The sequence below is a fragment of the Babylonia areolata genome, chromosome 12 (genome assembly GCF_041734735.1).
Source record: "Babylonia areolata isolate BAREFJ2019XMU chromosome 12, ASM4173473v1, whole genome shotgun sequence".
Taxonomy (NCBI): domain Eukaryota; kingdom Metazoa; phylum Mollusca; class Gastropoda; order Neogastropoda; family Buccinidae; genus Babylonia; species Babylonia areolata.
Genome location: NC_134887.1, coordinates 17,350,212 through 17,367,420, shown reverse-complemented (window position 1 = coordinate 17,367,420; position 17,209 = coordinate 17,350,212). Strand labels below are relative to the sequence as shown.

Here is a 17,209-nt window from a genome sequence, read left to right as displayed (position 1 = left end):
GAAGAGGAAGAAAAAAGAAAGAAAGAAAGAAAGAAGATGCTAACGATGCTGACAATGATGATACTAAGTTTACTTAGCGTTCAGAATTGATTGGCCCAAGTCTAAGTTACTGCTATTCGCGGAGTAAAAAACAACAAGAAACAAACAAAAAAAACCCCAACAACAACAACAAACAAACAACTAAACAAACTTAGCAAACTCAGCGCCGTTAAAGATCGCATTTGTAGCAAACCCATCCCTTGCTGTGAAAGACGGCGCACGCCAAAAACGTGAACTATTCATCGTTGACCTCTTGCCCTCAGCAAGATCCATAATTATCGGTATCAGTCACGACAGACAAGCAACAAAACCAAACACAGGAAGAAGGAAAAAGTTAAAAAAAAAAAAGATACCAGCCTATTATCTTTCCTGGTAACCTGACGACACAACAACAACAAAAAACACCGACCCTCATCCAACAAATCCTCAGACCTACCCCCCCCCCACCACCACCACCCCCACCCCCACCCTCCAACACCCAACCCTACTCCACTTTTTTTTCTTTTCTTTTTCTTGTTGAAAAGCTCGGTAAACACTTCGGGTATTTTCCTTACAGTCTGTCCTGTACATGGAACACGTGCGAAAGATAACAACTTACAGCTGATAAGGGAAGACAGGCAGCTTGGATACATACGACAATTTTCAACAACTTATTACTTAGTCTTCGTCTTCTTCTTCTTCGTTCGTGGGCTGCAACTCCCACGTTCACCCGCACGCACACGAGTGGGCTTTTACGTGTATGACCGTTTTTACCCCCCACCCCCCTCACCCCCGCCCCCCCACCCGCCCCCGCCATGTAGGCAGCCATACTCCGTTTTCGGGGGTGTGCATGCTGAGTATGTTCTTGTTTCCATAGCCCACCGAACGCTGACATGGATTACAGGATCTTTAACCTGCGTGTTTGATCTTCTGCTTGCGTGTACACACACACGAAGCGGGTTCAGGCACTAGCAGGTCTGCAGATATGTTGACCTGGGAGATCGGAAAAATCTCCATCCTTTACCCACCAGGCGCTACCGTTACCGCGATTCGAACCCGGGACCCTCAGATTGAAAGTCCAACACTTTAACCACTCGGATATTGCGCCAGCTCATTACTGAGTCCAGATCATTGATTCATTATTATCATTATTTTTTTTTTTTAATGCTGTTTGAACTGCTTGGATTCTATTCTTGATGACTTTCCTTGGACCGCATGTACAGACTAACGGACAGACAGACACACACACACACATACAGAGAGAGACAGATGATGAGAAACGAATAAATTATAGACACAAAGACAGATAGACAGAGAGGCAGACAGACGGGGGGGCGCGCGCGCACACACACACACAGACACACACACACACACAAACAGACAGACACACACACACACACACACACACACACACACACACACACACACACACGGAAAATAAACAAAATCGGTACGTGCACTGGGAAAAAAAAAAGGATTAAAGAAAAAAAACACACACCAAAAACAAAGAAAAATAATGACTCAATGAACATCATCAACATAAAAATAATTGTTTTTTTTCTCCAGCAAAAGGAGAGATAGGTAGGTAGACACACAGACATACAGACACACAGACACACAGACAGAGACCGAGAAAATTGAGTTAAACACACACACATATTCTGAAGAGATGTGAGAAGTGTTTGACAGTTGTAAGAATTAATGGTCATACGAAGACTGCGTGCATGCATCCGCACATTTGTCTTGGAAATAGAAAGAGAGAAGAAAGAGAGAGAGAGAGAGAGAGAGAGAGAGAGAGAGAGAGAGAGAGAAAAGCATCACCAAAAACCAACCAACCAACCAACCAACCAACCGCACCCCCCCAACAACAATCATTTTACATTTTGTACTTTTGTCTTTTCCACATTCTGTTCTCTCTCTCTCTCTCTCTCTCTCTCTCTCTCTCTCTCTCTCTTTCTCTTCCTTCTCTTCAGTTCCCTCCCCCCTCCCCACGCACCCTCACCTCCACCTCAGCCGCCCACCTTTTCAGTTGAATAGTTCTTCCCCTGCCACTGATTTTCAGAAATGATGATTATTTTGTAAGTAAGAATAATAGAAATAAATTATCATGATGATAGAAATTAAAATAAAAATAATAATAGAAAAAATATTCGTTTATTTTCAGTTTTAAATATCATCATCTCAGATGAACAGACTATAAACAGATAAACGAAGGAAACAAACTAACAAACAAACAAACCCCCGACAGCAATCAATAGCAAACTAACAAAAATCAAACACGTAGAAACACACAAACACACACACGGCCCAACAATTAACCAAGGAGATCAATAAGGCAGCTGCCGACAGCTGTTCAAATTGTGTGTTTTTTTTTTTTTTTTTTTTTTTTCGTCACCAAACTGATAAGCTCAGTATGTTTGTACAGTGCACAAACAAATACAGACCGACACAAAAACAACCCCCCACCCTTCCTCACTCTTCCCCCTTCCTCATCTCTCGCCCCCTAACCCTACTCAGGCTCACATCACAACCCCCCACCCCCACCGGAACCCCTCCCCCGCCCTCCTTCAATCTCAACCGAACAAGAGCGGAGTTGGAGTTTAAAAAAAAAAAAAAAAAAGGGACGCGACTTTCTCCATGCACGTGCAAAACGGATTTTCCTTCTTTCATTCTTCATGTAGCAAATACGATTTTTTTTTTCCCCAAAGTGTTTCCTTTTGCCAGTGTGTGTGAGGCTTGTGTCAGTGTTCTCAAAGCAGAGCGCCACGTGAGCTGCCGTCAAAAACTACGAGAAAACGACGCCCCTCCACCCCCCCCCACACCCCTGTACCCAAGAAAAAAAATCTCGCACAAAGGCATTTTGATTCTGTTTCAAGACCTTCAACCAGTACAGAAAGTAATACCGCCGACTTTTAGGATGCACAAAGGAATTGAAAGAAAAGGGTAAGTGTTAGTTAAAGTAGCGGCAGTATCGATAGCAGCAGCGGAAGTAGTTGTGGTAATAGTAGGGCTACGTGCAGTTCAGTGTAGCACCAAAAGAAGTAGGGTTTCAACGGGCTCAAATGCCTGGCATTAATAAATACATAGTTTCTGCTGCTTCAGCTGCTGCTACTACTACTTCTACCGCTGCTGCTGCTGCTACTTCTACCACTACTGCTGCTGCTGCTGCTACTACTTCTACCACTACTGCTGCTGCGGCTACTACTACTTCTACCACTACTGCTGCTGCTACTACTACCTCTATTACTACTGCTGCTGCTACTGCTGCTACAACTACTACTATTGCTGCTGGTGCTGCTGCTGATACTATATGTGTTTATGTATAATAATTATACACATAGATTGATATATAATTTCTTTTTGAATTACATATATTTAAACTTGATGCTTTTGGGGTTCGGGTGGGTTGCATCTTGCAGACGTTTGGTATCCTGTCATTATGATATATTTTTTAAAAATCTAATAAATCTTTCCTGCTTTATATATTTAAAAAAATCTGTTGGTGGTTATTTTGTCCTTGCTTGTGGCTAGAAGTTCCAAGAGTTCACAGTTTCGACTCGCTAAAACAATGGTTTTCGTTGGTTTTATATAAGGTCGTTCTACATACAAATTCTGGCAATATTGACATTTCTTCCTCTGTATTTTTCCTGTTTAGAAGACAGAAAAAGTTGTAAATTGGTTAATCAGTATCGGTATCAGTATCAGTAGCTCAAGGAGGCGTCACTGCGTTCGGTCAAATCCATAATATACGCTACACCACATCTGCCAAGCAGATGCCTGACCAGCAGCGTAACCCAACGAGCTCATTTGGTTAATAACATTGTAATTTATACTCAACAATTCTTCCCCTCTCCTCAACGTCATTCGAGTGGGTAAGGAATATCATTTCTGTCATGTTTTTAAAAATTCTTTTTATATTTTATTGTGTGACCAGTTGGACAAAGATTTTCCTTACACCCCCCCCCCTCCCTGCCGTCCATCTCCCGCCCCCCCCTCAACCCCCCCCCCCCCCCCCCCCCCCCTACCCCGTCACTCTTCTCCTCTCTCATAGCTTCCTCGTCTTCTTTCAACAAGAGTTTCCCGTAAAAAAGATAATCGCCTTGACATTTATTAAATCACTTTTCATTGCTCGGACGGAAGAGCCTAGTATGGTCGTAACCCCCGCTTACTAACTGTGTGTAGTGTGGAACTGACCAATGGCGTAGTTCGGTCAACGTAGGCATTTAGTCACGTTGTAACTGTCAAAAAGTTAGAACCAAGCAATACAACTGGCACATGGATTCTACCTGGAAGGTGTTGCGGGGAAACGGAAGTTACGATCTGCGGCATGACGGGAAGCCTGGAAGACAGTATCCACTTCTTCCCATGTACTTTGACCGTTTAGAAGACGGAGAAACTTGTAAATTGGTTAATAACATTGTAGTATAATAAATTATACCCCCACCCCCCACCCTTCCAGTCTTTGACTATCCTTCTCTACGTCATTCGAGATTGGAAGAAATGCCATTTGTCGTTTTTTCTTCATCGTGTGACCTGATGGAAAAGTATTTCCTTACCCCCCCATCCCATATCCCCCCCCCCCCACCTCCAGGCCTTCCCGCCCTCCCCCCTCCCCATCTCCCCCACCCCTATCACCATTTTCCTCTCTCACCGCTCCCTCGTTTATCAAGAAGAGTTTTCCGTACAAGATAAGGCCTTGACATTATTTCCTTTATCCCACCGCTTCTACCGGGAAGGTGTTGTGGGGAGACGAGGAAGGTGGCAGAATGGTTAAGACGCTCAACTGCCAATACAGAGAATCCGTGAGGATGTGGGTTCGAATCCCGCTCTCACTCTTACTGGAAAATCAAACTGAGCGTTTAGTCATTCGGATGAGACGATAAATCGAGGTCCCGTTGTGCAGCACGTACTTGGCGCTCTGAAAAAGAACCCATGGCAACGAGAGTGTTGTCCTCTGGCAAACTTATGTGGGAGACATCCACTCTGATAGGTACACGAAATATATAAAGCATGCACTCAAGGCCTGACTAAGCGCGTTGGGTCATGCTGCTGGTCAGGTTATCTGCCGAGCAGATGTGGTGCAGCGTGTATGGATTTGTCCAAACGCAGTGCATGACTGCCTCCTTGAGAGACTGAAAACTGAAACAAACGGAGACGAAGCTGGCGACCCGGCTGCGGCAAGACGTGGAGGCCTGGAGCAGGGTCATCATGTGGGCGTGGAGCGTGTATGAGCTTCAGTTTCAGTTTCAGTAGCTCAAGGAGGCGTCACTGCGTTCGGACAAATCCATAATTATACGCTACACCACATCTGCCAAGCAGATGCCTGACCAGCAGCGTAACCCAACGCGCTTAGTCAGGCCTTGAGGAAGAAAAAAAAAGGTGAATAAATAATAGATAAGCTTACACAAATAAATAAATAATGATTATTAAAAAAAAAGGTTGGTAGTAGTAGTAGTAGTAGTAATAATAATAATAATAATAATAATAATAAAAGCAATAATAAATAAATAAATAAATAAGATAACAATGATGATAAATAAGCAAATAGATGTAAAACATGAAGACACACATTCACATACACACCCACACACGTCTGAAACTCTTGTCAGTCAGTCCACCCACCGGCTGTGTGGTCTTCTTCCTCTGGCTCTGAAGCCTCTGTACTTGTAGTGTATTTGTATTTGTATTTCTTTTGATCACAACAGATTTCTCTGTGTGAAATTCGGGCTGCTGCTCTCCCCAGGGAGAGCGCGTCGCTACAGTACAGCGCCACCCATTTTTTTTGTATTTTTTCCCTGCGTGCAGGTTTTTGAAAAAAGTTTTTTTATCGAAGTGGATTTTTCTACAAAATGTTGCCAGGAACAACCCCTTTGTTGCCGTGGGTTCTTTTACGTGCGTCAAGCGCATGCTGCACTCGGGACCTCGGTTTATCGTCTCATCCGAATGACTAGCGTCCAGACCACCACTCAATGTCTAGTGGAGGGGGAGAAAATATCGGCGGCTGAGCCGTGATTCGAACCAGTGCGCTCAGATTCTCTCGCTTCCCAGGCGGACGCGTTACCTCTAGGCCATCACTCCACATGAAAGGTTCCGATAAAAAAAAAAAAAAAAAAAAAAAAGAAGAAGAAGGAAAAAAAAGGTCCAAATGCGTGTAGCAAAACCGTTCTTGTTACGATAAAATAGAATGAAAAAAAAAAGATACTTATGACACTGATATAAAGTTCACCACTGTATTGGTGTTGTCGGCTTGTATTGCTGGCTGGTTAAGTCGTTTTTGTTAGGTGACCAAACCACTAAAAAAAAAGAAAAGAAAAAAAAGCAAAAAAAAGCGATGACATGAATGTTCATCTTGTAAGTACTAGTAGTAGCAGTAGAACTAGCAGCAGCAGTAGTTAGTAGTAGTAGTTGTAGTAGTAGAAGTAGCAGTAGTGTCTCTGTCTCTGTCTCTTTGTCCCTCTGTCTCTGTCTCGCGCTCTCTCTCTCTCTTAGGGTGTGTGTGTGTGTGTGTGTGTGTGTGTGTGTTTGTTTGTTTGCCTGTGTGTCTGTGTCTGTGTGCCTGTGTGAGTGTTTTGACACTGCTTTTTGTTTTTTTTCTTTTCGCTTTTCTTTCTTTTTTGCCCTTGAGGGCTGGATGTAAAAAAAAATAAAAAATAAAAAAAATAAAAAAAAGGAGCTGTCTTTACTCCACTACCCTCGTGAAATAAAAATTCGTTTCGTTTCGTGTTGTTTCGTTTCTCTCTTTCTGTGTATCTCCGCCATGGTCCCATTCCGTTCCATCCCTTTTCTCTTCCAACTTCAGTCCATAACCTTATCCTCCCCCCCCCTATCCCCCACCCTTTCTCTCCCTTTCCGCTCCATCTCCCCCTCACCCCTCTCTCCCTCCAGCTGTGAACCTCTTCCTCCCCCTCCCCCTCCCCCCACCAATCCCGTCTCTTTATTTCTCTTTTCCATAATTTGTTCTAACGATACTAATTATTAAAAGACTGCCATCTCTTTCTCTTCGTTCACAGGCAAGACTCACTGTTGCGGGTGGTCCCTTCAGATCAGCAGGCCTTCACGTTGCGAGGAGTCCCATGAGACGAAGTCTTCACGTGGCGGGGAATGACTTGAGATCCGAGTCTTCACGTGGCGAGGAGTGCCTTGAGATGAATTCTTCACGTTGCGATGAGTCCCTTGAGATGAATTCTCCACGTTTCGAGGAGTGCCTTGAGATTGGGACTTCACGTTCCGAGGAGTGCCTTGAGATCAGGCCTTCACGTTGCGAAGAGTCCCTTGAGACGAAGTCTTCACGTTGCGGGGAATGACTATAGATCAGGACTTCACGTGGCGAGGAGTACCTTGAGATCAGGTCTTCACGTTGCGAGGAATGCCTTGAGATCAGGACTTCACGTTGCGAGGAGTGCCTTGAGATCAGGTCTTAATGTTGCTAGAAGCGCCTTGAGATGAATTCTTCACGCTGCGAGCAGTGCCTAATTGAGATCAGGTTTTCAAGTTTCGGGGAGTGCCTTGAAATCAGGTCTTCACGTTCCGGAGAGTGCATTGAGATGAATTCTTCATGTTGCGAGGAGTGCCTTGAGATCAGGACTTCACGTTGCGAGGAGTGCCTTCAGACCCGAGTCTTCACGTTCCGGGGAGTGCCTTGAGATGAAGTCTTCACGTGGCGGGAGCTCCGCTGGGTTGGTGGCTGCCTTGCTGACGAAGCTGCCGCGGACTGCCGCGGAGGGCGATTGTACAGGTCAGTGATGTGCCAACACACAGGCGCAAGAGAAAAAAAAAGTACACGTTTCGGTTTAAACATGATTTTTATTCTCAAAAGCAGCAAGTAAACACATTGAAAACGCACAGAGCAGCTTGCTACAAGCTGGTGTGCTCGGTACACATTATCTTTGTCATCGTCTCAAAGTCTTGCTTCGGAAAAAAAAAAAAATCAAAATGATGATGATTTACTAACATTTTTATACTGCCAGAGCCTAAAATTAAAGCTATTTAGGTAGTAACTGACCTGCATGCTATTTAAAAAAAAGGATCATTATATACATGAACTAAATATAAGATTGCCTGGCAATGAAAATAAAGAACAAAAAACCCCTAAAAGATCCCATTCTGAAACATACATGTTAGTTCCTAAGTACACTGCATAAAACAAGTCACAATGAGATAAGCATCACATACACCGGATCTGCCACAAATAAACCCAACGGGGGCACTGCATTAAAAACCTGTACCCAAGACAAAAGTTGGCAGGGATAAGTAAACCATAAATATGATTATTAAAAAAAAAAATCACAGTAAGATTACGATATTAATTACAGGAGCAAAAATATCTGTATGTGTACAGCCCAATGCAGTGAATAAAATGTCAATTTGTGAAGAAAAAAAAGGCATCGGAGCCCGAGTAAAGTAGTGGATGAAATTTGAATCAAAATGAAGCTTTTTTTGAAAGTGTGTGTGTGTGTGTGCAGGGGGGGGGGGGGGGGGGGGTCACGTGTCTAATAGTTGAAAAAAAGGGTATTCAAGTCTTTTTTTGGGTCTGATTGTCTCATTACAAAGTTTGTATTCAATAGTTTTCCTTTCCGCTCACTATATCAGTGTATCCATTGTGGAGAGTCGTTCAGACACACACACACACATACGCGCGCTCGCGCACCACCTTTGCGGGATAAATAAAGCCAGTTTATCTCTCTCCTCTCGTTCTCTCTTATACACACACACACACACAGAGTCACAAACACACACACGTTTGTACATATGCAGACACATGCACGCACACGCACGCACGCATACACACACGCGCGCGTGCGCGCGCAAGCACATACACTCACCCCCCCCCCACACACACACACAAACGCACACACACACACACACACACACTTGCCCGCTCGCACTCTTTCTCTATGCTCCGTCCCCCCGCACCCCCCCCCCCCCCCACACACACACTCCCGGGGGAGTATCGGGCTGACCCCGTTCCTCCCTACTCGACCCCCCCCCTGCGCCCCCCACCGCTTTCCCCCCCCCCCCACACACTCACTCACCCACACGCACGCACTCTTCCTCCCTACTCCGCCCCCACCCCACACACGCACACACGCACACACACACACACACACACACACACACACACACACACGCACACACACACATGCACAAACACGCACGCACGCACGAACTCATCCTCCCTACTCGCCCCCCACTCAGCCACCCACACACACACACACACACACACACACACACACACACGCACGCACGCACGCACGCACTCTTCCTCCCTACTCCCGCCCCCCCCCCCCCCTAACTCACGCACACAGACACACACACACACACAAACACGCACACACAGACACAAACACGCTCACGCACGCACTCTTTCTTCCTTCTCTCCTTCCCCCCAACCCCCCACCTCCCACATCCGCACACACCGGCACACATACACACACACCATCTCCCCCCACCCCCACCCCCCGCCTCCCTTCCCACACGCACGCCAAATCACACCAGAAATAAACAAATGACGAAACACTGACACACGCCACAATCAAACGTCCAATAATAAACTGAACCAACCACTCCAATCAGAGAGAGAGAGAGAGAGAGAAACACAAGTCAACAAGTGACTAGAAGTCACTTTTGTGTGGGACATGGCCTTGGCCCAAGATCAACTGAAGCGTAGACCTTTGGTATGTAGAGCGACAAAGAACGAAGCGAGAGAGAATGACTTGGTGGTAAGTACTTGGCACTGTCCATTCTTCCTCCTCCTCCACGCGGAGATGAGTCAGCTTTCAGTGGGGGGGGGGGAGACAGACACTAGTGGATTGTCCTGCCTGTCTGTCTGTCTGTCTGTGACTCAGAGGACGTATGGGGCTGACCCCCTTGTCATGTGTTCATGCCATAGCCCTGTTCTCTCATTGTGTCGCGGCCCCTACTGATTCGGCCCGTGCAGAAGTTTTCAGTTCCGGATTTTTATATTTCGAGTTTCTCAAAGTAAAGGCCCCGCCACCCCCCCCCACCCCCCCACTTTGTCTGTCTTCTTCTCCATATCTCTCTCTCTCTCTGTCTCTCTCTCTCCGCTCTCTCTCTCTCTCTCTCTCTCTCTCTCTCTCCCACACACACTCTCTCATTTCTCTATCATCTCTCTCTATCTATCCGTTCGGACAAAACCCGGCACTCGCGCTGAGCACCACTTCCTGTCTTGTTGAGCAGTTTGCTTTGACTAGGGGCATAAACCAACGCACTTAGTCAGTCAGGCATTGAGGGCACGAATGCACGCGCGCGCGCACACACAAATTTATTATATATATATATATATATATATATATTATATATATTACTACTACAGTATTATTATATTGTTAGAGTATATACAAACTATTTTATTTATTTATTTATTTATCTATTTATATTTTATTTTTTATGTTTATTTAATTTTTTAATTTTTCAATAAGTTTTTATTTTTATTTTTATTTTGTTATTATTATTATTATTTATTATTATTTAAAAAAATTATATATTTATTATTTTTTTCTCAAGGCCTGACTAAGCGCGTTGGGTTACGCTGCTGGTCAGGCATCTGCTTGGCAGATGTGGTGTAGCGTATATGGATTTGACCGAACGCAGTGACGCCTCCTTGAGCTACTGATACTGATACTGATAACTGATATTAGAGTGGATGTCATCCTCTCAGTATTTCTGCAGGGGACAACGCTTCTGTTGCCATGACTTCGTTTTCAATGCGCCAAGTGCGTGCCGCACACTGACGCTCGGTTTGTCGTCTAATCCGACGGATGACCAGACGCTCGATCAGTTTGACTCACTGTCTGTCTGTCTGTCTCTGTACTCACTCTCCTCCCGCCCCTCCCTCCCTCTTTGTTTGTCTCCATCTCTCTCTGTCTTTCTCTGTCTCTCTCTAACCCCCTCTCTCCTCTCGTTCTCTCTTTGTCTCTCTCCCACACACACTTTCTCATTTCTCTATCATCTCTCTCCTCTCTATCTACCCCCCTCTTTCCCTCCTCCCCCCACTCCTCCCTCTCTCTCTCTCTCGATCTCCCCTCTTTCTTATCTCCCAATCTCCACCCCCACCCACTCTCCAGCTCCCTCTTTTTCCCCTCTCTCTCTCCACTATCTCCCCCCCCCTCCTTCCAACCCCATCTCTCTCCTCTCTGTCTGTCTCCCTCTCTGTCTGTTTTTTTCCCCTTTCTCTTCCATTTGATCTGTTTTGCACCATTTTGCTCTGATTAGTACCTACTATGACGGGCGCAATAGCCGAGTGGTTAAAGCGTTGGACTTTCAATCTGAGGGTCTCGGGTTCGAATCACGGTGACGGCGCCTGGTGGGTAAAGGGTGGAGATTTTTACGATCTCCCAGGTCAACATATGTGCAGACCTGCTAGTGCCTGAACCTCCTTCGTGTGTACACGCAAGCAGAAGATCAAATACGCACGTTAAAGATCCTGTAATCCATGTCAGCGTTCGGTGGGTTATGGAAACAAAAACATACCCAGCATGCACACCCCCGAAAACGGAACATGGCTGCCTACATGGCGGGGTAAAAACGGTCATGCACGTAAAAGCCCACTCGTTTACATGCGAGTGTACGTTGGAGTTACAGCCCACGAAAGCAGAAGAAGAAGAAGTACCTACTGTGTCACTTGAGCTTTACAGCTAATGACATTAAACATTTCAGTGTTCAGTTTTTAGTTCAGTGCTCTCTCTCTCTCTCTCTCTCTCTCTCTCTCTCTCTCTCTCTCCATCCTGTCACAAACTCTGTGCATCTCCGCCGTCTCTACCCACCCCCTTCTCTTTCTTTTTCTTTTCCTTCACCCCTTCTCTACCTCTGTTTACGCATACCCGGATTCAAACACTCCACTGTTGGGACGCCGTTCTCTCTCTGTCTCCGGACCTTGTATTTGGAATGAACTTCCTCTTCCGCTTCGTCAGGTCTCCGCTCTCAGCTCTTTCAAAGTCTGGGCCAAAAACCCACCTCTTTCCCAAGATAGCCTCCCTTCCTCTACCTCTTCCTTGTCTTCAGTTTCTTCTTCAGTTTTAGAGTTATCCATGCGTGTGAATGACTGGTGTGAAAGCGCTTAGATTTGTCTGTGCACGAGATTCAGCGCTGTATAAATACCATCTTTATACCGTTCTCCCTGTCTTTTTTTTTCTCTCTGTCTGTGTCTATCTGTCCTGTCAGTCTGCCTGATTGTCTCTCTGTCTTCTCTTTCTCTTTGTCTATATCACTCTTTATCTCTGCTTGTTTGCCTGCCTGCTTGCCTGTCTGTCTGTCTTTGACTGTCTTTCTGCCCATGTCTCTGTCTGTCTCTCTCTCTCTCTCTCTCTCTCTCTCTCTCTCTCTCTCTCTGTACAGTTCAGTGGGTCGTCCTTTGCTTTGTACCTTGTATTTCCCCTACTGTTGAGCAAGGAGGTATATGGTTTGTCCGAACGCAGTGATGCCTCCTTGAGCAACTGAAACTGAAACTGAAACTGAGCAAGGACCAGACAGCAACTGAAAACGCACGTGCAAGGAAGAACTAGAAACTGACACTGTCTGTCTGACACCCCCCCCCCCCCGCCCCCTAAGCACCCCCCTCCCCCCTCCCCCCCCCAACCAAACATAAAAAAAAAAAGCAAGAAAAAGGTTTTCGTGGACACAGTAGTGTAGGGTTCCCGATAAACAAAGTGGCAAGGACACAGGTTTTCAGGCTTTCGTTGTTGTATTGGGGGACCTGGGGGTGTGTGTGGGATAGATTGTAGGGGTTGGTGGTGGTGGTGGTGGTGGTTGGTGGTTGGTGGTGGGGGGAAGAGACTGGGACGGTGAGTGGGTGGGTAGGGGTGGGGGTTGGAGGTGGGTGGTAGAAGTCGGGAGTGGTGCTTCTTCTCGAGAACTATGTATACCGTTCCCTCTGTATTTTTTGGGTTTTTTTTTTCTGTCTGTGTCTATCCGTCCTGTCAGTCTGTCTGTTTGCCTCTGTTTTCTCTTTCTCTTTGTCTGTCTGTATTCTCTCTGTGTCTCTGCCTGTTCGCCTGCCTGCCTGCCTGCCTGCCTGCCTGCCTGTCTGTCTGTCTGTCAGTCTCTCTGTGACTGTCTTTCTGTCTATGTCTCTTGTCTGTCTGTCCCTGTCTCTCTGTCGGTCTTTGTCTCTGTCTCTCTGTGACTCTTTCTGTCTGTCCGTCTGTCTCTCTGTCCGTCACTCTGTCCCTATGTCTTATGTCTCTGTCTCCCATCTCTTCGTGTCCCTGCGTGTCTCTGTCTGTCTGTCTGTCTGTCTGTCTCCCCATTCTTTTCACAGGCATCAGACAACAGTTTGGTTCTCTTCCGCGTGAACAATTGAGTGGGTCACTTTTCTTCTTGGAGGTGAGCGCCTGTGCCATCTTCCAAGTCTCTGTCTCTGTCTGTCTATGTCTCTCGCTTTCTCTGTCTCTGTCTCTGTGTCTGTCTCTCTCTGTGTGTCTCTATCTGTCTCTCTGTCTCTCTTTACTTAAGGGGATTCAAGAATTAACCCTCGTCACCCCCTTGTCAATAGACCCTTACAGGTAATGACACTCAAATGTCAAAGCGTCAAAGCGTCTCTTTCTGTCTCTGTTTCTATCTCTCTGTCTCTGTGTCTGTGTCTGTCTGTCTGTCTGTCTGTCTCATTGCGCGCTCGAAGACAGCATTGTCATGTTATCTGTCGTTCAGCCGTCAAAGCAGTTGTGCAGTCATTTGACAGCTGTATGGCGATGATAGAACGCATTTTTGGGGGGGAGGGGGCAGGGGGGGGGGGGGGCATTGCAAAGCAGGTTCTATTGCATTCGAAAGCGTCGAAATTACAGTAATAGATACTGACAGTTTACTAAATCATATGATGTAGATGTTTGTAATCACATCTGTCATAACGTATCCGTTGTTTTAAAGCACATTAACTCCAGCGAGTGGAACACCCCCATAACAGGTTTTTTTTTGGGGGGGGGGGGGGAGATATAACTTTATTCAGACTTGACGAATGGGTGGATGGATGGATGTTGAAACATCAGACTGAGATCGTATAGAAAGTGTCGAAATATGGGACTAGGAGAATAATTCACTGTCAAATTTACATACTGATCGAATGATGGATAATTCATCGACCTGAAGAAAGGAAAAACGAAAAAAGACAAGAAGAAAAAAAAAGCAAATGGAAAAAACAACAACTAGGTTTGTCGGTTGATCAGTTCATTTTAGTTGCTTGGATGATTCCTTAGGTTAGTTCGTCAGTTACTTTGTCCGTTTTTATTATTTATTTATTTATTTATTTATTTATCTTTTAGCAGTTCTAGTATGACTGCTGCAGCCATTTTTGAATTCCCATCCGTGCGCACACAGGGACATTAACTTTGTTTTTCATAGTGGTATTTGACGTCTTATCAAAGGCACATCTTGAACATGCCATACAAACATAGCACAAAAGATGGTGGTACTTTTTTTTTTATTTTTTAATCAAAGACACTTCATGATATTCTCTCGACGAAAAAAAAAGAAGTAAATTAAAAAAAAGAAATAAAGTAAATTCTCGCTGACACCGTTGGTGGAAATCGGAGGACAGGGGAGACCACCCAGCTAATCTGTGGTCACATGGAGCGTTGGCCTAGAGGTAACGCGTCCGCCTAGGAAGCGAGAGAATCTGAGCGCGCTGGTTCGAATCACGGCTCAGCCGCCGATATTTTCTCCCCCTCCACTAAACCTTGAGTGGTGGTCTGGACGCTAGTCATTCGGATGAGACGATAAACCGAGGTCCCGTGTGCAGCACGCACTTAGCGCACGTAAAAGAACCCACGGCAACAAAAAGGGTTGTTCCTGGCAAAATTCTGTAGAAAAATCCACGTCAATAGGAAAAACAAATAAACCTGCACGCAGGGAAAAAAAAAGAAAAAAAAAAAGGGTGGCGCTGTAGTATAGCGACGCGCTCTCCCCGTGGAGAGCAGCCCGAATTTCACTCAGAGAAATCTGTTGTGATAAAAAGAAATACGAATACGAATACAAATGGCAGCGGAAAGTATTCTTCTTCGTTCGTGGGCTGTGACTCCCACCGTTTGCTCGTATGTACACGAGTGGGCTTTTACGTGTATGACCGTTTTTACCCCGCCATGTAGGCAGCCATACTTCGTTTTCGGGGTGTGTGCATGCTGGGTATGTTATTGTTTCCACATATCCACCGAACGCTGACACGGATTACAGATTCACAGGATCTTTAACGTGCGTATTTGATCTTCTGCTTGCATGTACACACGAAGGGGGTTCAGGCACAAGCAGGTCTGCACATAATTATGTTGACATGGGAGATTGAAAGAAATCTCCACCCTTTACCCACCAGGCGCCGTTACCGAGATTCGAACCCTGGACCCACAGATTGAAAGTACAACGCTTTGGTTAACCACTCGGCTATTGCGCCTGTCGGCCGCGGAAATAAGTCCATATTAAAATTCACCAAAAAAAATAGGTGGTGCTGTAGTGTAGCGACGCGCTCTCCCTGAGGAGAGCAGGCCGAATTTCAAACAGAGAAATCTGTTGTGATAAAAAGAAATACAAATACTAATTGTTGGATATAACACAATGCATTGAGACAATTCACCATTCGCGTGCATTGTCGAGAACAAACAACACAAAATCACAATAACAGATAAAGGGAGCCGGCGTGTTCTGATTGATATTTCTCAAAAATGGTATAGAAGTGACCGTAGTATTAAAAAACCCCAAGTTTTTCGAGCTATACTTACACACGTTTTTACCAATGAGCAAAACTGGTTGATTGTTTCGAACTCCTGTTTGGTTGAATCTGCCTTTCTGAACTCCAAACAAGATGTATGTTCCGGTTAATTTCACGGTTAATCCCGCTTTGCAATGAAGACTGTTTTAGACTTTTTTTTTCTTCAAAAATGTGTTTATGGGCAACGGACGGAAAAACTGTGTTGAGTAAATTCGAGTTCATTCAAAATATACACGCATTTGTTAGGTTCCGTTACTTTCACTGTCTGAAGAATTAGTAGTTAGATAACGTGATTAATTTTCTACTGTAAATCACGTAAACATCGTACACGTGAGTACTAATACTCCTGCTTACCTGAAACAGTACAATACTTCTGCTCACTAAAAAGAGTGCTAATACATTTTGCTCATTGGAAAGAGTACTAATACTCCTCATCGGAAAAAGTACAACCCTCCTGCTCACTTGAAAGTGCTGATACACCTCACCGAAAAGAGTGCTAATACTCCTGCTGACATGAAAGAGTGGAATACTGCTAACCGGAAAGAGTACAGTACTACTCACCGGAAAGAGTTACTACTGCTCCTCATCGGAAGAATTGCTCCCTGGAAAGAGTACTGATAGTCCTGCTCACCGGAAAAATTACTAATACTCCTGCTCACATGAAAGAGTACTAATACTCCTGCTCACCGGAAAGAGTACGGCACTGCTCACCGGAAAGAGTACAATACTGCTCACCGGAAAACGTACAATACCCCTCACTTGAAAGAGTACGGTACTGCTCACCGGACAGAGTACAATACTGCTCACCGGAAAACGTACAATACCCCTCACTTGAAAGAGTACGGTACTGCTCACCGGAAAGAGTACAATACTGCTCACCAGAAAGCGTACATACCCCTCACTTGAAAGAGTACGGTACTGCTCACCGGAAAGAGTACGGTACTGCTCACCGGAAAGAGTACAATACTGCTCACCGGAAAGAGTACAATACTGCTCACCGGAAAGAGTACAATACCCCTCACTTGAAAGAGTACGGTACTGCTCACCGGAAAGAGTACGGTACTGCTCACTGGAAAGAGTACAATACTGCTCACCGGAAAGAGTACAATACCCCTCACTTGAAAGAGTACGGTACTGCTCACCGGAAAGAGTACAATACCGCCCACTTGAAAGAGTACAAATATTCATCACCTAAAAAAGTACAATACTCCTGCTCACCAGATACTCATACTCCTGCCCACATGAAAGAATACAATACTGCTCACCTAAAAGAGTAAAATACTGCTCACCAGAAAGAGCACAGTACAATACTCTTTCTCACCGGAATGAGAACTAATATTTCTGCTCACCGTAATGAATACTTATACTCCTGCTCACGAGTACTCCCGCTCACTAGAAAGAGTACACTACTGCTCACAGGAAAGGTACGAATACTCATCACCGGAAAGAGCACTAATACTCCTGGTCACCGGAAAGAGCACT

General features: G+C 45.2%; 1 protein-coding gene across 1 annotated transcript in view; it reads right to left on the bottom strand.

Annotated features, from left to right (window-relative positions):
• LOC143288083 (toll-like receptor 3) overlaps positions 1-17,209 on the bottom strand; it is a 29,955-nt gene that overhangs the window by 3,087 nt on the left and 9,659 nt on the right. The window lies entirely within an intron of this gene.